Genomic DNA, 12,328 nt, shown 5'->3' on the forward strand with positions numbered 1-12,328 from the left:
AGTCTGCACATGAGTTCACTGGGGGGGGGGAAGGGGCTTCTTTGTTGGATAACCCCTCAGGAAGAAAAGCCCTAAGAAAAGCCCCTCAGGAAGAAAAGCCCTAAGAACCAGGTGCACATTGGTGGGGCATGGTGTGTTTTGCTAACCTCAGTCAGTCCCAGAAGCTGAGGCATTTTCAAGTACTGGCACCAGCCAGGAGGCATTAATTTTGCACAATGCAGGGGGAAAAATATTTATTTCCTTTGCTATACAAGAGCATCAAGAGGCTGTGTGTACGATAATAAGCTTTGTCCTTGCTGCTTTTTCTCTGAGCTTTAAGGTACTTAAACATAAGAGGCAGACTCAAAGCGTTTGAGCTCCCCCCCCCCCTTTGAGCATTTCCATGATTAAAGTTCTATACAACACCCCCTGTTCTGATCCCAGATTGGCATATGACTGCATATGGTTTTGTGTGTTTGTGCACACATGGCATTGTATAGACAATTTTAAAAAGCCGGCTGCATAGTAATTTAGCACACCGCATTTTAGAAGCAATGTGGAAACTGTTTCTAGGTAACAGGTTATTTCCTCATAATGTACTAATTAGCAGTGATCAACTTCCACTGGGTCAGCAGCTGTAATTAGAAGAAACTGAATGCAGGCAAATTAGGTCTTGAAGGAGCACTAGCTTATGCAGGTAAGATGCTGAGACGGATGACTCAGCATGCATGCGTATAATAGAGCCCTAGGGATGCCGTTCAAGAAAGTTGGTATGGGGGTGGGAAGCGCTTTTAAGACCAGACACACAAGTGCCCCCCTCCCTTGCCTGCTGTTTACCAGGACTGAAGGTGACCCTCATGGCCAAACAATGAGATAGACAAAGGAGACAAAGCATCATCAGGTGGCATTTTTTTAATATAATATATCAAAGTTACTCCGTAAGAGATTTAAAAAGATGGAAAGGAGCTTTGGGGAAAGCAGGATTAAGTCTGAAAAAGCAGCAAGGTTGTTACAGATTCTCTTCCGTGTGTGTGAGAGAGAAATGCCCATCAACTGGTGGAGGGGGGCTCAAAAAAGGGGGGGGGTTAAGACTCCTTGGCCCCTAGGAGTTGACTGCTATGGAGAGAAAGCTTGGTGAAATGAATAAAATGTTATTAGCTTGAATGGTCCTGTTTGAGCAGGGTATAAAAGAAGCATTATGTATGTTTAATGCAATATAAGGTCTCCTTTTTCTGAGGGCCAAGTGAGGTGGGAAGAAGATGCATGAGGATCATGAGGTGGGGAAAATGTGTCTCATCTCTTTGGCACCACCGAGGCCCCATCAAAATAACCCTCCCCACACTCCCTGAATTTTTCAGTGGGAAGAACCCTCTATTGACATAGGTGGAGCTTTCTTTCCACTGCAATTTTGACATGACAAGGATAGGGGGATAAAGGCCCCCCCCCATGCCATGGTCCCACTCCTGGCTCTCCAATGCCAGGTATCTGTTAAAGAAAACACACACACCTGTATAAGGACAAGCTACATGATAAACATCCTTTCTGGTTTGACATTTGGGCCCTCTAGACCGGGCATCCCCAACCTGCGGCCCTCCAGATGTTTTGGCCTACAGTTCCCATGACCCCTAGCTAACAGGACCAGTGGTCAGGGATGATGGGAACTGTAGTCCAAAATATCTGGAGGGCCGAAGGTTGGGGGTGCCTGCTCTAGAGCAACAGGTCATCATGGGTTGAAACTAAGGATGGGGTGTTCCATTTCAGATTTTGAGTAGGGGTTCATACTACCGAATGCTTTCCCTGGTGGAGAAAATGCTACAAATGGGGGGGGGAGAGGATGTAAGGGAGAATGGGCAGCTAGAATGGGCTGCTTCCTAACTTGCCAGGTTTCTACACGGGACAATGGAGTCTGAAATGGTACAGACCATCAAGAGTTTTGCCATATGGTGACCTGTTGCTCTAAAGAGGACAAATCAGTTCTGAGAAAATACTCTTGCTTTCACTGTCATTTAGAAAGTTGTGGGTAGATATTCTATATCAGTATAAATGCAGAAAGCAAGGATGTGCACCATTACCTGGAACATAAAAATGGGCAGGAAACTAATGTTTAATTTGCAAGGAATTAGCAGCGAAATGTGTGTATGTTTTGCAAAATATAGGCGAGAGACTGTATAAGTGTACTGCCTAGAGCTTGTCACATATACAGAATTAATAGGAATGTACAAACACCTCCTGAGAAACCCTGCTAGCATTACCAAAACCCTTTGCTTCCCTTGAAATTTCTTGAACATTTGTTTAGAGGAATGTCCACATTAGCCTTGAAATTCTGGTTTTGGCAAAATGTAGCAGAACTTAGATATTTATTACCACTTCTTTCCTTTTTAATACTCTCTTTATTAAAGTTTTTCACATTGCAATAACAGCTACAAAAACTATAAACAGAACAGGTGGAACACAGAGTCCTCTCCTAGAGGCAATTCTCAGTTCCCATCACCTACAGAGGGTTGCTATCCCTTCCAGCTCTAACCTGGGATCTCTTCTTTTTCCTCCACACTCTGGGAGACCAACACTTCTTCACCACATGCCTCTTCCTGGAAGTCCCCATTCAATTGCTTTGACAGTTTATTTCCCAGCTTGAACAAAGGATCTAACACCATTGAGAAGCAGTCAACATCAACACCAACAGCACAGCTTTGCTAGTCATCTGCATTCATGTTTTCTACTGAATCTGTCTGAGAAAAATCTGCCGATCTCATGAAAACTGTTTGCACTTCATTCTAATTTCCTGAGCTTCCCATTTCATTTCAGATGGAATTTGATGGCAAGTCTAGCAAGGACATTTGCTGAGTTTGTTTTAACTACTTTCAATGCAAACAATATCTGAAACCACATGTCGGGCAATCCCTTGCACCCAGAAGTCCAGCACTGGAGTCCTCCAGATGTTGGATTCTAACTCCAACAGGACCCCACCAGTCCTCGTGACCACTAAGCTGAATGACCTTCAGGGTATTAGGCCAATTCAGGAAGAAAATTTTTATCAATGGTTACAAGACATGGAAACCATGCTCTCCAACCACAGAGAAAGAGTGACGCGCTGAACACTCGCTGCTGAGCGTCAGAATCCCAGGAGGAATATCCCATTCATGTTCTGCTTGCAGACTTCCCATGAGTGGCTACTATGAGAACCAAATGCAGAACTAGGTGGGGCTTTGGTCTGATTCAACAAGGTCATTCTCTCTCTCTCTAATTTATTTATTTGGATTTTCAAATTAAAATTTTACAGTCACATATCCAACTTACAACATAAAAACAAGATTCCAAGGAATCTCTTAGACTTCCCTCCTCCTCTTTGTGGGTCCTATTGCTAATCATTTCCTCCTGCATATTTTATGATAAGACAAATCTTTTACCTCTGCATTGTGTCCAAAATTCATTAATCTACAAGTGATATTCCAATCCTACTAACGATTTTAACTGTTTACAATGGTTTTTAAGATGAGTTATAAATTTTCCCCCTTCTTTATTAAAATCTTGGTCTTCCTGATTTCTGATTCTTCCAGTCATTTTGGCCATTTCAGCATAATCTATCAACTTGGTCTGCCATTCTTCTCTGGTAGGAACTTTATCTTCTTTCCATCTCTGGGCCAAAAACATCCGCACAGCCATGGTTGCATACATAAAATAGTCCTTTCTGCTCCCTTGGGATTTTGACGCATAGAATTCCTAAAAGGAAGGCTTCTGGGTTTTTAGCAAAGGTTATTTTAAACATCCCCCCCAACTCATTATACTCTATATCATTTCACAAAATTCTTTTACTACCTTACATTTCCACCACAAATGATAAACCAGCAAAATCCTTCTCATGTTGGGCCAAGACAATGGGGTCAATTGTCAGGGCTGGTGAGAGTTCTATTCTATTCTGCAGATGAGAAAGCGACTCTGGTAGGGGCAGTGCTACAAGAAAACACCCACCATTGATTTTACACAATCCCCACTTCCCCCTCTTTGGGGCAATTGCCTCTTTGTTCCCTCTGTCTATTATTAATTCATTGTAGCAGAGGAAAAAGGCGAATATATATGCATTTGCTCTTACACATCTCTGGCTAGGGGAAAATGTTGTGTAGCTATGACACTGTTTAAAATTTTCGAGACAGACATCCTTCTTGAATAATGGAATCCTCATTTGCAACCATAAACCACATGGGGTTGTTGATTACAGCTGGATCAATGCATTGATGCAGATTTACATGGCTAATTAAAGGTGTAAATCTCTCCAGCACAGAAGGCCATTGCAAATCCAAAAGCCTGCTTAATTCCACTTAAGTCCCTCTTTAGATTATCACTTGTTTCCAGTCACACAAAATGTATTTTCAATTATAGTTGTCATGAGTGTGCGAGACTTAGAAGGTGAAGAAGGAGGCCACATAACTTATAAAGTTCTTAAAAAGCCACACAAAAACAAATAAAAGGTTTCAGGGTTTGTATATTCCTGCACTTTGTAAAAGAATAGTCTGAACTTGCCTCCCTACCGAACAATATTTTTCATGTCTACTCAAAAGGAAGTCCAGCTGGACTCAATGGGGCTTAATCCCAACTCAGTATATATAGGCTTTTACTGTTTCTCAGACCATATAGTAAGCCATGATAATTAAGCTTCCCTTGATGAGCAGATTTCAAATTTCTTATACATAGGGACAGGGATATCATTAAAAACACCTTTTCTTAAAACACATCATCATATTTCAAGCTACTTTGTGAATATTGCTTTTCCAAAGCCGGGGAAAGTCTTCACCGTAATAAGGACCCAGCAAATGCGATTGACTTACTTAGATGGCATGTACTGTTGTTTTCCTGTATTGAAAACCAGAACTCACCCTTGTTTTATATTTTATTATTGTCCTTCCTGGAATAATGGCCTATGGCTACAAATGCTGTTCTCTGTTCTCTGTTGGAGAACAGCCTTTAGCAAAGGCGCCATGGGCTTTGAAGAAACTCGAACTCAGGACGCAAGGGAGAAACATGCTAAGAGAGGGCACGCTTGGCAAATCCACACCGTGATCAACTCCAGAATTGGCCTCCACAGTCACTTACGGACTCATTGTTAAAACCGTGTTTATGGAAGACAATCTTACTCGGCTACGAGTGATCGCCAAAGAAGAGAAGAAGAAGATGGCTACAACCAATAGTTTTGGATATATTTGTCTATTTCTGGGTGAAACAGTAATATTTGATGAGGAATTCTTTTCTGACTCAGTTTTTAATTCCAAGATTGGAAGAATTCAAAGTTTGTGATAAGTACTGCGAGCCCCAAATACTTGTATTTATGAGCCCAAAGATGAGCTCAGCAACATCTCTAAATCCTATGAACACGTCTTTGGATACTGTCCATTCAATACTATGGGATTTCCTTCTGGGTACACAAGCTTAAAATTTGCCTAATTTTTGAAGAAGCTGAGTGGTACAACATCTGCTTTGCACTCAGAAGGTCCAAGGTCCAATCTTCAATGGTATCTCCAGGCAGGGCTGGCAGTGTCTCCTGTTTGAAATCCAGGAAAGCTGCTGTCATTCATTTTGGAACTAGTACTGAGCTAGATCTTACTCAGTATAAGGCATATTCCTAATCTGTCAAACATTTATGTATTTTTTCTAAACAATTCTTTCTTGTATCTTCTTCCAAAACTTCCCACTAATTTTGCTGTTGTAGTAATGGTTCAAGAAAGCCTAGAATGGAGCCAAAGATGTTATCTGTCAACCTAATTAAATAAAACTGCACTTTAGATTGCTATCTGCCTAAGCAACGTCTACATGTGGCCAATTTACAATGCTGTTTTATTTTATTTTGTTGATCTCTGCCATCAGCTCCCAGGTGAACAGGTCAATGTTTTGTGTACCACTTGTGTATCACTTCACATCAGCTCACACAATGCTCCTTAGGGGAGTCAGTTCAACTGCCAAGTCATCACAAGCATAGCAGTCAACTGTAGATAAATTAAGCAATCTACGTACATGCATTGTGAATTGGCAGCAACTGCACTGGAAAAAGCGTGGGTTATGCTATGTGCAAGCTTTGTCTGTGATACCGTATTTTTCACGTCCCATTTACATTACAAATATCACCCCTAAATGGATAATCAAGGTCAAAACATTTATGCATGAATCAGCATGGAGAAACCAAGAAAGATTTTTCGTCTTGGGGTGTGTGTGTGAGTGAATCAGTGGGAAACTGAAATGGAACACATGGTCAAGGAAACAGAACATAAAACAATTTATATCCTTGAAATCACTTCTGCAAAACTCAGGAGTCACTATAATGCTAGTCAGAAAGTATAGCACATTGGCTTATGATTTTTGAAATGAGCACATTGCCAATAGTTTATTATATTTACACATCAATGAAAGAGCTTGATGTCCAGAAGTCATGGGAGGTCCCATGTTATTGTGTGCATTGCCTTATGGGGAAACAAATATTGTATACACTCTATGTATTATGGTGTGAACTTCACACAGTTTAGTAGCTACTTTGAATATAAATAATAAAAAAATCAAGGTATGCATACATATTTGAATGTATGAATCAGTGGTTCATGAGTGCACACATTGAACTCGGTGGATGTGGCTCATGTGAATGTACCATAGCTGCCAAGTGCCCCGTTTTCACCGGAAAACCCCTGTATTTTCTTACCGTTTCCTGCAGGTGTCCCAAATGGCAAAATACCCCGTATTCCCCCGGATTACGGAGCTCCTGCCGGCGGCCATGTTCTTCTGGTGCTGCGCCAGCACCGGAAGTCGCTTCTACGTACTTCCGGACATGCATAGAAGCGACTTCCGATGCCGCTGTGCCCATTTCCAAAATGTCCACAGCGCCAGAAGTCGCTTCTATGCATGTCCGGAAGTGCGTAGAAGCAACTTCCGGTGCCGCGGAGCTGCTGATCCCGGATTTTGGAACTAGTACTGTGGAATGTACATCCCTAATTGGGGTCTCTTAGCTACATGCATGGTGCTGGAGGAGACTCTTGAGAGTCCCATGGACTGCAAGAAGATCAAACCTATCCATTCTTAAGGAAATCAGCCCTGAGTGCTCACTGGAAGGACAGATCGTGAAACTGAGGCTCCAATACTTTGGCCACCTCGTGAGAAGAGAAGAATCCTTGGAAAAGACCCTGATGTTGGGAAAGATTGAGGGCACTAGGAGAAGGGGATGACAGAGGATGAGATGGTTGGACAGTGTTCTCGAAGCTACGAACATGAGTTTGACCAAACTGCGGGAGGCAGTGCAAGGCAGGAGTGCCTGGCGTGCTATGGTCCATGGCGTCACGAAGAGTCGGACATGACTAAACGACCAAAGAACAACAACAACAACAACAGTTACATGCAACAGAGAATAGTGAGACCTGGAAGTAGACATGTGTTCCCAGGCTTGGAAATAGGAATTTGGGGGAACAAAATGCTCATCACAAATATTTTAATATAAGCTGGAAAATAATATCTTCCATGCACCTCTCCCACCAACTCACCCTGTCCCCAATGACCTACTAATCTCTCAAGCCACTCATCACTACATTTAGCCACTGATCATCCACTGGTCAAAGTCACCAGCCCCACATATGCATGGCTGGAGAAAGCACAGCCCCCAACTGCCAATGCTCAGAGATGTCACAGGAACAGGTCACCACGTCTACCACTAAAGAATTATCTGAATGATGACCAGGCCCAGCAGAAAAGGTGGAAGGGGTGATGAACAGTCTGACATATAAAGCCCGGGAGAAGCTAGCATGGATGGTTTTTCTTCTGCCACACCAGCCAATAAGGAGGCTTGGAAGGAGGCAGAGTCAGCTAAAGTAGATAGACATCAGGATAGCCTCGGTCTTGCAATATTTTTAAGAATGTAAGAGGAGCCAAAGGCCCATCTAGTCTAGCACTCATTTTTGCAGTCACCAACCAGACGTCCTTGGGAAGCTTGCAAGCAAAGTGATTCCTTCCACTTTGGCGGGAGCAAACACACGCAATAATGTGGAGAGGCAACATTTGGTCTTATGTACTTGTGGCTCCAGATATGAATAGGAGGGACATCTCCATCCACAACAGATGCACTCTTCAAACTTAGCTGGGACCTTGTCGGTCATGGTTTCCCACTGCAGAAGCATATGGAAAACAAATTCATGCTTGTTAATATGCAATGTTTGAAGTAGGCCTAATGTGCTAGTTTTGGTTCTTTAGACGGTATTTATCAAAATTACTGTTTTATTGGCAGTCAGAAATAAAAATCTGAATGGTACTCCAATTATTTTACCATATTGGTATGTAGCCAGGGAGCAGTGGGATGGACACCTTGGAATATAAGTTGGGCAGGCAGGAAACATCAGCAGGGAATGTTTTCAACAGGTACAGCAGAGGAATCAGTGAAGTATGCAAGACAAAGAAAAGCAGCAGCAACAGACAGGATGTTGTTCATTTTTCTAATGGTATTTATTCCTAGGAGTGTATGCATGATTTAAGAAGGAGGTCCCACTGTGCAACATTTCTTTTCATTTCTTGTAATCCTATTCTGTTTTTAATTAATGTGTAGCCAAAAAAAAAGCCTCCCTTTCCCTTCACTCAAAGTACACTGTTGATTTAGAACAAATCCAGAAATTAAATGGCAATGTGCTACAGCCATCTTTGGACTGTACCACCTCAAGATGCACTTGAGGTAAATCACATGTGGATTTCTAACCAGACTTTTTGGCATTTGCAAAGCTACCCTGGCAAGGTAATGGTAAGGCTCGACTCTCATGGGGTCCCGGGCAATAATGCCTTCACATTCTGATGTATTACAGTCTGGAATAAATGTTTGGCTTGGCTTTTACTTTGTATTTTGTGAGACAAAGAGGACCAGTTGCTACTGATTTTTACTAGCACACCGTAGGAAGGAATTTGATTTTTAATAAGGGTCGGGATATAGAGATCACAGTGGTTTGTTGGGAAGCTCTATTTAAAATGGCTGTGCTTTTAAAGAAAATGTTGCCAACAAGTTTCAGCCAGAGTAAATATGAGGAAAATTTGGCGATTTGTTTCTCAGGCAAATAATCTAAAGAATTTCCAAGGATGACTTATGATGTTTTTCAGAGGGTGCTTCATTCATCCATGGCTGTCCTTGGCAAATTAGAACTTTGGCCTTCAGCCTTCTGTTTCATACCACATTAGCAGTTAAGTCCTCTACATGTCTACTCATAAGAAGGCCACTTCAGGTTCACTCAGTCAAAAGATCAACAGCTAAGACAATGTGTTTTCTCATTTTTTTGCGTAGGGCAGGTAAGAATGAGAAATAGGTAGGCCTAAGAAACAGAATTTCCCCACTGCTGTTGTAGTGGCTAGAATGCTACACTAAATTTGGGGAGATTCGGGTTCTTCAAATCCCAGTCTAACCACTAATTTATTTTCTGATATTTTAGGGGCCAATAAGTGGTACTCAGGCTAACTACAGGACCATTCCTGAGGAAAGCTGGCATTCTGAAATGAGGAGTAATCTCAGATAATATATACCATTTAAAGATGCTAGCAATCCCCCTGGCTTTAATGTTATGGGATTTCTCACAAGTAGAGAAATAATGTTGCCTCAAGCCCACTGGTTACCACCAGCTGGACCTAACTCTGTTATTTTGTGTGTGCAAAGTAAGATAAATTCTAAGTGATGCACTTCAGCTTCTAATTTGAAGCACTTAAAAAATTAAGGCTTTACATAACTAAAATAAAAATAAAAGGCTACATTTTAAAAAAGAAGAAGCAGAGGCTTCCAACTGATCAAAGATTAGCACCACCTCTTAAAAGTCTGAAGCAGAATATCTCATGCCCTCAGCTTGGTACCTGCTTCAACAGTAGATTTATGTAGAACATGTTGCTGCTGTTCCATTGGGTAGCACTATACAAGGGGTGGAACTGAATGGGCCATGAGTTTGTGAGCAGCTTAGTAGTTTGGTCCTACTGCAGCCGTGGCCTGGAGACTAGGGAATAGCAGAAGTATGGAAATTCCAAGGAACAGGGAGAGAAGAAAACTTCATTGGTGCCCAATCTGGGATTGTGAAAAGTGGTTAACAGACCCAAAAGCTTTAAGGTCCAGTGAAAGAAGGGAGAATATTGCATTTTTGTATTTGGGCATCATAATGATGTCCAAATAGCTGTACAATATAGCAGAATTCACCAATCTCTCATTTTATCTACTTCTGTAAGACTCCATTGGGGGAATGTGCTAATCTGGCTTAATTTCCCGCACTCTTTACTCAAATTAATACACTAGGGGTGTGCCAGAATATTTCTAATAAATTTTGCTCATCTTATTTGAAGCCTTTTCACTTTAGATGAAGTTTGGGAGCATCTCTCTGTATATTTAACAGAAGAAGACTTTTGTTCAGCATCTTCAAGACAATTGCTTTGCTTCTCTCACCTATTTATACTGCTTGTTCAGTTACATTCTCTTGACACACAGTTTCTGCAAATGTTTATGATGATAATATGCAATGTGTTCAGCTCCATCATATTTTGATCCTTGGGTCTGCGTTATCAAGTATGACAGGTATGTAATATATTTTATTTCCCTTTAGGTTTTAACTTTCTGCATATATGCTTATATATGGGATTTGCTTGCAGAACAGACTATAATAGGGAAGAGACAAAAGCAAGTCAAGTGGAAATACAATTCTCTTGTCATTAATAGTTTACCATTTCCTTTTTATGACATCAAAGTAGATTTTCACACATCCCTTTCTCAGGAAAATTTGCATTTCCCCAAAAACTATTTCCTCTGAGAACTTCAAGAACAAACTAAATGCTTTTTGGAACTCATATTGTATATCTGTGTTCTCATATTGAACTGTTCCTTTAGCAGAATTTGAACAGGAACTAGTAGGCTTGAACTCTTTGGTGATCCTTATTTCTTGGCCTATTTCCTTCCTCAAGTTTCATTCTTTCATTTATAGTCCAGGGAACGTGAACTCTCTGGTAGAAAATGGTGTGGCCTGTTACACCACACCCTTTTACTTTCCCTTTTATTTGCATATTTTTATTTAGTGTAGTTTTTATTTCAAGTCTGTCACATGATTCAAGAGGAAGCCCGGTAAGGCCGTTACGTCTACAGGAAATCCAAGCCTTTTATCATCATTAGGAACTTACAAGTCCAATAATGCTGCTTAATCAATATTCTTATACAGTCTTATATGTTTCCTCTTATTTTCCTCCACCATTACATCTCCTAGTCATTGCCTAACTCCTTCCCCCCTCCCAAAGTCCAGAATACTGACCTCATCTTTTTTTCTTTAGCTTTCCTCCCACCAAGTGACTAAGGCTTCCAACTGCTAGCCTTTGTAGGCTGTTGAGTTCCCCAGTTATAAGACTGCCCCTTTTGTTGTTTGCCTGAGTCTTTATCTATTGAAAGGAAGGGGGGACATAACCATACCAGCCAATTACCAGCTCAACTGTATTCATTCATTCAGCCAATGATAAGGCCAAAGAGGGCTGAAGACTGGAGTAACCTGTAAACAGCTCCTTACATGGCCCAATCTATGCACATAAAAGAACTTTATCTGCTACCTGTTCACTCCCAGGCCATATACAAGGTGCTTCCACTTACCTTTAAAGCTCTTAAATCATGCATCCCCAAACTCGGCCCTCCAGATGTTTTGGGACTACAATTCCCATCATCCCTGACCACTGGTCCTGTTAGCTAGGGATGATGGGAGTTGTAGTCCCAAAACATCTGGAGGGCCAAGTTTGGGGGTGCCTGCTCTAAGTAGCTTGGTATCCAGTTACCTAAAGACATCTGTGAATTTTTCCAGTTGTCAGGGACTGGCTAGATGAGGAGGAGTGGTGGAAGTCACCTGACCAAGAGCCCCACAGGGAAAGCACAGAAGGAAGGGATTTGAATCCTGGATCCTGGTTGTGGGAAACCAGCCGTCTTTACCTGGGGGTGCAAGGGGTGCGGGGCACCCGGGTGCCAAATTCTGGGGGGGGGGGCGCCAAATGTATACCTACTTTATACCGGTCCCTTTTGATCAGCGGCAGTGAAAAGCAATGGAGCAAAAGTCCCGCCCCCCGGTCGCTCTGTTATTCCGTAGCATCAAATATTCCTGAGTCAGGAAATAAAAGCAGTTTCCCCCCTGCTGTGTCATTGTTACAGGTGAGCTCAAAAAAAGCTCAAGAAAAGTTAATTTGGGAGCAGCTAAGCTAAATTTTGGGGCGCTGGGTGTATCTTTGCACCCCAGTGGCACATATGCTAAAGACGGCCCTGGAAACCAGCCACATCCCAGAGGAAGGGATGAGTTGGGAAGTATTGGAGGCAGAGAGCTTGTGAAGAAGAGGAAACAGGCAGGTGCCCTAGCAC

This window comes from Zootoca vivipara, chromosome Z1, assembly GCF_965207765.1.
Source record: "Zootoca vivipara chromosome Z1, rZooViv2.hap1.1, whole genome shotgun sequence".
Classification (NCBI taxonomy): Eukaryota; Metazoa; Chordata; class Lepidosauria; order Squamata; family Lacertidae; genus Zootoca; species Zootoca vivipara.